Consider the following 9,919-nt stretch of genomic DNA (forward strand, 5'->3'; position numbering starts at 1 on the left):
TCGACCTTGCGACATCATAAGTAACATTTTCATCACCAACCCGAAGCGTGATCTTCCCATCATACACATCGAGAAGTGCCTTCGCAGTACGTAAGAAAGGAGGACCAAGAATAATGGGAACCTTCTCGTAGGCCTCCATGTCAAGCACCACAAAATCAACCGGGAACACAAACTTATCCACTTTTACTAGCAAATTTTCAATAATACCCCGCGGATATTTCATAGAACAATCGGCCAACGATAAAGACATGCGAGTCGATGTAAGCTCGCCTAACTCCAACTTCTCGTTCAAAGAATACACCATAAAATTAATACTCACGCCCAAATCTTCCAACGCATGGCTCATCGCATCACTACCAAACAAAACTGGAATCGTAAACACACCCGGATCCGACAACTTCTCGGGAACACGGTTCAACACTACCAGCGTACCATGACCACTCCTACACATCTCACACTTATCCACCTTAGTCTTCAATTCTTTTATCTCTCGGGTGAGATTCTCTAAAGCAGCAGTCATACCAGTATCCAGATTAACCTGGTGCACACCTCGAGCAGATGAGGGTGTACTGGTGACGTGATTGGAATTCCCGCCTCGTGGCTTCTTCGCGTACTCAGATTTCGCGAAACTTTCAAACAGCTCGTTACACTTGGTCACATTCTTCTTGTCCATCAAATTACCCCCTGAAGCTGTGTCAAACCTCGCTTGAGCCTCATAAGTAAGCCCATTGTAAAACTTCTCAACAAGGGCCCATGGTGTGAGCCCATGTTGTGAACAACGGGAAAGTAGATTCTGGAAACGCTCCCAAGCTTGGTAATACGCCTCATCCGGCTCCATATGAAAGGAGTGGATCTGATCACAGAGGCAAGAGGCCTTAGCATGTGGAAAGTACTTCTTGATGAATGCGTTGCGAAGCGCTTCCCATGTGGTGAATGCCCCAGCAGGTTGCGAATCGAGCCAAGTGGCGGCACGACCTGAAAGTGTAAACGGGAACAAGTGAAGGAAGATTGCATCCTGGTTAGTACCTTGCAAATTGAACGTTTTGAACACACGGGCCAGACGGTTGATGTGTGCCGGTGCATCTTCAACTTCACGACCATGGAATTGTTGGTGATTGGTGATGTTGTTCATGACAAAGGATGGGATCTGCCACGAGTTAGGGTTATTAATTTCGGGAGCGACAATGGGTGAGTGATCTTGATGCTAGACTGTCGCTATCTAGTCAAAAACAATTAATTTAGTGTCCTAATCACCTTAAATTAGTCAGGGTTAGTAGTGTGTCGAACCATGAGGTGTATGTGGTCAGTGTAAAGTGTAAACGATTCCTATCATTATGAAATGAACTATATCAAAGTGCTAATCACACTAGCATACAATTTAAGTATTATAATAATCAAACAAGTAGTCAAGTATTCAATCAATTAACAAGGACAAATCACACCCGGAAATACAAGTAAGCAACCTAATAGCAAACTCATGCACATAACAATTAAACTATCATGTGTCAACTACAGACTGACTAACCGATTAAACCTTAGGCATCCACGCTCGCTAACACATGGCACTGGTTATCAAACGGTCCTTGCCAGTGTGACTCAACTAAGGGCAAACGTATGCTTTCTCACAATTAACAAGTCAAAACAATCCTATAAGCAATTATCATAGCAACTGGCACACTAATCGTTCTGATCAAAATAAACCTAAACTGACGTTGTGCACAATAATACTAGACATCAATACTCATAGATTAACATCAAAATAATTACAATCAATCGTTCTAGTATATGAGAAAATAACAGCTAGATACAATACTCTACATCCCGGGTATGACTCGAAGGTCTAGCCGCGTCTCGGCATCTCTCGGTCTTTAATTATGATGAAGTGGATCATATCTATGGACTCTAGATGGATGGAAATGATGATCGGCTGCTATCTCCTTGGAAACTACTCTAGAAACTCGATCATCCCGTCTAGGGTCGTCAAAACGTAATATATAATAAAAACCCTAACTTTCATGATTCTGGGGACCATCGTGTAGCGCGATGGTCTCCTCACCTGGACCATCGCGCTACACGATGGACCAAAGTTAACGCCAGTAATAAATGAAGGGCATCGCGTAGCGCGATGCCCAGCCTTCCAAACCCATCGCGCTACATGATGGGTCCTTTCACTCAGCAAGTCGAAATAAATGCCTCGGTTTGCGTGCTGGACATCCTGGGTCTTCATTCCATGCTCGTACAGGTCCAAATTAAGCGCGTTAAGTACCTGTGACCTGAAACACAATAAACGTGTATGAAGTACCAAAGTTCCTAAACTAAACGATTAAAACGACTAAGTTAGCAAACTAAAATATGTACAAATAAACCGAACATCACATCCCCACACTTATCTGTTGCTTGCCCTCTAGCAAAACTCTAAAGTAAACATTAACCGCCATCATAGGTCAACCAATTATCACCATTAATACTAGTAAGGTTTAAGGTCATACCCAGTTTACTAAACTGACACTTTCTAGATTGACAACCCACAAATCAAGTTAATGATACAATAAAATCCTAGAATCGCCCAGACAAGTGTACTTTGTTTCCGGTTAGGGCATACATGTTCATGCCCCTCACACTATCAACACCCCTCTCAGTTTAATATCTGGACTAGCAAAAGATGTGATAGTATATGTCTCTGCCCTCAAAATACCTAATATGAGTTACAACTTAATACGCTTGAAGGTCAGTCTTATCTCCACCCATTAACCACCGGTTGCGTAAAGACTCGGACTAAGGTTTTGCTGAGGCTTAGGTTTGGGTGCGGATTAGGCTTATTTAGTGACTCAAATGTATGAAACCCAGTTAAACAAACCAATATACAGACTCACGAATACAAACGGTCTGATTACACAATCAACTTCTATTTACATACTCAACTGCTAAACAGATAACTTCTTTTTGTCTTTTTGCTGATTTTTTTTGGTCATCAATAATAACTGAACTAACTAATAATTACAACTCAGAACTTGACAACTTTACAACTCGTCTGACTAAGTACAACTCGAAATATATACAACTCGATAACGAACTGGATTTCATCACACGGGTAAAAATAAAATAAAGGCCAAGGCTGAAATGGTGTGTAATGTTCATTTTAACAAACGAAAAAGGAATATGGTCCAAACGGGTTCCTAAGGGATAATGTCGGGTAAGGAATTTATTTAGTGAGGAAAATATGTACGGAATGGGTTTTCTAAAGTCCTAATCTCCAAACAGGTGGTGGTATTAAGATCTCGAAAAGCATGTGACAAGCAAGTTCTAATTCTGTAAAACATACCGGTTTCCCTCAATAAATGACAAGACATGTTTTATATCTATTATATAATATGTGTATTAAGTATATGGGCTAATCTCATAATATGTCTGGAAATAAAGGCTGCCGATTTGAAACATGTATACCCGTCCCCTTGACTCGTTATCCCCGCCTAAACGATTCCATTTTCAACTTCTCATTTTAAAAACATTTGTCGGGAAAACTATCGAGAAGCTGAAAAACCAACCATGACCAAAAACCTCTAACTTGGCATTAATAGCAATAAGTGACAGTTAACAACTTAAGTTTCTGAATACTCTTCGAGATACTATTGGGATAAAAAATTTCAAATCCCCCCCATCCCCACACTTGAGGTTGACATTGTCCCCAATGTTAAAATAATAAAACCATTAATAATCATTTGAGGGACGGGGTTGAACAGACAGTTTACTACTCGAAAACTCGGGGAACAAATGTGATGGGTTTAAGCAACTTATACAATTACAGTTTTAACAACTAAAATAAAAACAACAAAATAGTTTATGAAACTGAAATCACCTGATAATCACGTCAATGCAATGCTAAAATCGACCCATAACTCTCAACACACTCGTGACACACGTCTCCATCTCCGACCAATACTGAATAATCAAATCTGCACAAATCTCGAGACATGTATAAGCAACCACTCACAAGTATAACGATTTAGGTCTTTCGAGAGTTAAAATTATTATATTATAAAAACATTACCGAGCCGAGTTATTCAGTTTCATAAAAAATTTTGTTAACCAATTAAAAATAATAAAAGACCTAACTCACTTTCGTAGGAATCACAGTTGCATTTAGCGTATGCAACAAGCCCTTTAAACCCCCGGTAGCCTGGGTGAACGAGTGAGGTCTTGTGAGGGTTTATAGTGAACAGACCCACAAAGTTCCAAAAGCAACACAAACATATATACAAATATACAAATCAAATACAGCAGACAAACATCACAAGATATATATACAATCATTACCCAACCGGTTACCCATACATGTTTTCCTAAATATAATATAATATTATACAGGCTAGCTGATAAAAATAAAATAAAAGGAAAAACAACCCAAAATAGTAACCGACGTTTGCTGCCATCTAAACATCCTCTGCTGGGTCAGGCTGATCAGCTGCCTGACCCGACCCTGATGCCTCCGCCTGATCTCCAGCCTGCTGATGTATCTGTAAAGATGTTGGGATCAGTACCTGCAGATGAGTAAACAAAATACAAAAATACTCGTCCTGGCGGGCCAAGTGGGCCCGCATATCCATCTGTTGCTGATGAATAGTCTCTAATGTGACTGGCTGCTGTGGCTGGCGAAGAGGATGCCATTACTGCGGTCTCATGATATGCGGGACATAGACGGGCTGTCGATGAGTCGGAATGCCCATCTAAAACGCGATAGCCGCGTTTGTCCCCGGAGGTGGTGGTTCCTGAGGACCCCGTCAGACCGAGACAAGAGCGGGTGGATGATAAAGCTCATAGATCCTGGCCTTCCGGGCGTCCTCCAATGCATATGGGGTCGAGGCAGGCCCTAAGGTAAAATAGTCACGGGGATAGCAATCGAACACCCCCAGGCGCTCTGCAATGCGAGTGATATACGGACCCATAGACAACTTGGCTAACAGGCTATGCCAACCACGGTTCCGGGAGAACGACGCGAAAAGCAGCGTCGCTATATTGGCCTCCCGACCGGTAATCATCGATAGCAAGCAAAAGAGATCAATGTTGCTGCACTTCTCGTGGCCCGAATGACGGCCAACGATAGAGTTGGCAACAAGTCGATGAAGGTATCTGTGGACGGGGTCCCGAATGGACGACTCGACAACGGTGCTCGAGTGGGCCCCATCCGCTATTATGGCCCAACACTGTGTCAGCCAGAACTCTCGATCGTTCTGCGATCGGAGAGTATAACCCCGGACACTCGTAAGGAAATCAGGGGTCAGCACCTCCTCGGCGGTGTAATAACCGGTGGCCACAGCGAACTGTGGTACGGACATCTCGAACGTCCACCGGCCAAGGGTAAATGATACTGCATGGGGCTTGGAGAAATCGGTGGGCACGTGTCGGAATGTAGAAAAGAACTCACGTGTGAGCTCGACGTACTATGCCGAGACACACGTGAGGACCTGGACCCACTGAGCACTCAGCATAGCCCGGATGTCCCCCTCCTGGCCCACTATACGGAGCAGTGTCCAGTCGATCGTTCTATGTTGGAACAGCTGCATCTCCATGAAACGGCGATACAAGGCCTGATCCTCTAACAAAGGAGCGAATCGCAAGATAATATGAGGATCTGGAGGCCGTCCCCCATGATCAACTCCCGAACCGTATCGGGAGTGATCGGGATCTCATCCCCGTCGTACCTAATTTCCCATGGTGGACGTACCTAGGGCTGTGGGGGATCTGGAACTCCCCACGGACGTGAAACGGGAGCACGTCGTCCCGCGCCTGCTAACCGCTGCCTCTTGCGCCCGACGACGCCTCCTGAAGAACCCTGACCCTCTGACATACTGCACGATAAAGATAGAATATCAATAGCTGGCACGAAAAACGAGAAAGAATCGGGATACCTATGTACAATAATCAAGCGGGTAACGGCCGAATACCCCAAGGCGCTCTGCAATATGAGTGATAACGGCCCCATAGCCAACTGGGCCGACCGGCCCTGCCAACCATGGCTCCGGGAGAACGACGCAAGAAGCAGCGTCGCTATATTGGCCTCCCGGCCTGTGATCATTGATAGCAAAGAAAAAAGATCAATGTTGCTGCACTTAACTCGAGACAAAAGTCAAACAACGACTCGACAAATAGAAAATAATATGGAACATACTTACAAACCCGGGTTGCCTCCCGGTCAGCACTGAATTGAGTGCCTACAACTCAACAATGCCTCAAATGCTTCAATTATCCTCATAAACCGGTGAGGTCATAATGAAGCACACCGATTCTTTGTCCATCTTGTGAATATCATCCATCTCTAAGTATGGCTTCAACCTATAACCATTTACCACTTGCCGAATGTGGTCATCGAAGTCCTCGATATCAAATTGCCCGTGATTACCAACTCCAACAATCAAGAACGGGCCCGCCCACTTACTCTTCAACTTACCTGGGAAAAGCTTCATCCTAGTGTTGTATAACCATACCTTTTGACCAATCTCAAAGCTCTTCAACCGGATCTTCGCGTCATGAACTTTCTTCATTTTCACCTTGTAAGCCGATGCACAATCATACGCTTCATCCCGCAACTCCTCGATCTCGCACAATGCTAATTTTCTAGCTTTACCTGCATCATCATAGCTAGTATTAACTTCCTTAGTAGCCCAATAAGCATGTTGTGCAATCTCAACTAGTAAATGGCAATCCTTTCCATACACAAGTCTATATGTGTGGTTCCAATCGACGTTTTAAAAGCGGTTCGGTAGGCCTATAAAGCGTCGGTCAACTTCGTTGACCAATCCTTTCGGTCCGTCTGAACAGTTTTCTGTAAAATCTGTTTAATCTGCCAATTTAACACCTCAACTTGTCCACTCATTTGTGGATGGTAAGGGGTTGCAATTTTATGATCCACCCCATCTCTTTTAAGCAACTTTCCAAATTTAAAATTTTTAAAATGCGAACCCCCGTCACTAATAATAGTTCGGGGGATCCCAAACCTTGAAAAAATGTTGCATTGCACGAAATTACAGGCTATGGAGTGATCATTTGTCCTAGTGGCTATTGCCTCAAGCCATTTAGAAACATAGTCAACGGCCACTAGGATGTATAAATTACCGTACGAGTTTGGGAATGGGCCCATGAAACCGATCCCCCACACATCAAAAATATCAATTACTAGGATCGGTTTCAAGGGCTTCTCATCCCTCTTGGAGATACTCCCGAGTTGTTGACACTTCAAACAACGTGTCACGAACTCGTGAGCATCCTGAAACAGTGTTGGCCAATAAAAACCACTAGTCAACACCTTTCTAGCGGTCTTCTTTTCGCTAAAATGACCACCACACGCGGACGAATGTGCGTGCTCCAACACTGATCTAGCATCCTCCTCAGGTATGCATCGCCTAATCATATGATCAGCTCCAATTTTGAACAGATCGGGGTCGTCCCAAATATACTGCTTTGCCTGTGACACCAAATGTTTCTTCTTCCTCCTTGGCCAATGCTCGGGAAAATCACCTGCAACTTTAAAATTGACAATATGAGCAAACCAAGGGTTTTGAGAAACCTCCAAAATCTGTTCGTCAGGGAAAGACTCGTTTATGGGTCCGTCCCGGTCTCCATCCTCTAACACAATCCAGGACAGATGATCTGCAACAACATTTTCTGTTCCCTTTTTGTCCCGGATTTCCAAATCAAATTCCTGCAACAACAAAACCCATCTGATTAACCGGGGTTTTGTGTCTTTCTTGTCCATGAGGTACCTAACTGCAGAATGATCCGAATACACAATTACTTTGCTACCCCATATGTAAGAACGGAATTTATCTAAAGCATACACTACCGCAAACAACTCCTTCACGGTTGTGGTATAATTCAACTGAGCGTCCGAGAGGGTTTTGTTTGCATAGTATATGGCAACGGGTTTCTTCTACACCCGTTGACCCAACACAGCCCCGACTGCATAATCACTCGCGTCACACATAATTTTAAAAGGCAATAGTCGAGTGATTGCAAAATCGGGGCTTCCACTAACTTATGTTTCAGAATGTCGAAGGCCTTGGCACATTCCTCATTAAAATCAAATGATGCATCCTTTAACAATAGGTTACATAAGGGTTTGGTGATGTCACTAAAACCCTTAATAAACCTTCTATAAAACCCAGCGTGCCCGAGGAAAGATCTAATGCCTTTGACATTTGTGGGATGAGGTAGGGTGGAAATAACTTGAACCTTAGCTCGGTCCACCTCTATCCCATGACTCGACACAACATGGCCCAAAACAATCCCTTCCTGGACCATAAAATAGCTCTTCTCCCAGCTAAGAACCAAATTTGTTTCAACACATCTTTCTAGAACTCTTTCGAGCTGATGTAAACAAGATTCAAAAGATGTGCCGAAGATTGAGAAATCACCCATGAATATTTCTAAAGACTCCCCCACCATATTGGAAAAAATACTCATCATGCACCTTTGAAAGGTGGCGGGGGCGTTACACAGTCCGAAAGGCATTCGCCTGAATGCGAAGGTACCATACGGGCATGCGAACGTAGTCTTTTCCTGATCTTTAGGATGAATAGCTATCTGGTTATAACCCGAATAACCATCTAAAAAACAATAGAATGATGAGTACTTTTCCTGATCTTCATGAACATGTATGCCCTAACCGGAAACAAAGTACACTTGTCTGGGCGATTCTAGGATTTTATTGTAGCATTAACTTGATTTGTGGGTTGTCAATCTAGAAAGTGTCAGTCTGGGAAACTGGGTATGACCTTAAACCTTACTAGTATTAATGGTGATAATTGGTTGACCTATGATGGCGGTTAATGTTTACTTTAGAGTTTTGCTAGAGGGCAAGCAACAGATAAGTGTGGGGATGTGATGTTCGGTTTATTTGTACATATTTTAGTTTGCTAACTTAGTCGTTTTAATCGTTTAGTTTAGGAACTTTGGTACTTCATACACGTTTATTGTGTTTCAGGTCACAGGTACTTAACGCGCTTAATTTGGACCTGTACGAGCATGGAATGAAGACCCAGGATGTCCAGCACGCAAACCGAGGCATTTATTTCGACTTGCTGAGTGAAAGGACCCATCACGTAGCGCGATGGGTTTGGAAGGCTGGGCATCGCGCTACGCGATGCCCTTCATTTATTACAGGCGTTGACTTTGGTCCATCGTGTAGCGCGATGGTCCAGGTGAGGAGACCATCGCGCTACACGATGGTCCCCAAAATCATGAAAGTTAGGGTTTTTATTATATATTACGTTTTGACGACCCTAGACGGGATGATCGAGTTTCTAGAGTAGTTTCCAAGGATATAGCAGCCGATCATCATTTCCATCCATCTAGAGTCCATAGATATGATCCACTTCATCATAATTAAAGACCTAGAGATGCCGAGACGCGGCTAGACCTTCGAGTCATACCCGGGATGTAGAGTATACCCGGGATGTAGAGTATTGTATCTAACTGTTATTTTCTCATATACTAGAACGATTGATTGTAAAAATTTTGATGTTAATCTATGAGTATTGATGTCTAGTATTATTGTGCACAACGTCAGTTTAGGTTTATTTTGATCAGAACGATTAGTGTGCCAGTTGCTATGATAATTGCTTATAGGATTGTTTTGACTTGTTAATTGTGAGAAAGCATACGTTTGCCCTTAGTTGAGTCACACTGGCAAGGACCGTTTGATAACTAGTGCCATGTGTTAGCGAGCGTGGATGCCTAAGGTTTAATCGGTTAGTCAGTCTGTAGTTGACACATGATAGTTTAATTGTTATGTGCATGAGTTTGCTATTAGTTTGCTTACTTGTATTCCCGGGTGTGATTTGTCCTTGTTAATTGATTGAATACTTGACTACTTGTTTGATTATTATAATACTTAAATTGTATGCTAGTGTGATTAGCACTTTGA

Source organism: Bidens hawaiensis, unplaced genomic scaffold (assembly GCF_021521415.1).
Source record: "Bidens hawaiensis isolate Kalapana, Puna unplaced genomic scaffold, B.hawaiensis_p1.1 tig00014142_1, whole genome shotgun sequence".
In the NCBI taxonomy this organism is placed as follows: Eukaryota; Viridiplantae; Streptophyta; class Magnoliopsida; order Asterales; family Asteraceae; genus Bidens; species Bidens hawaiensis.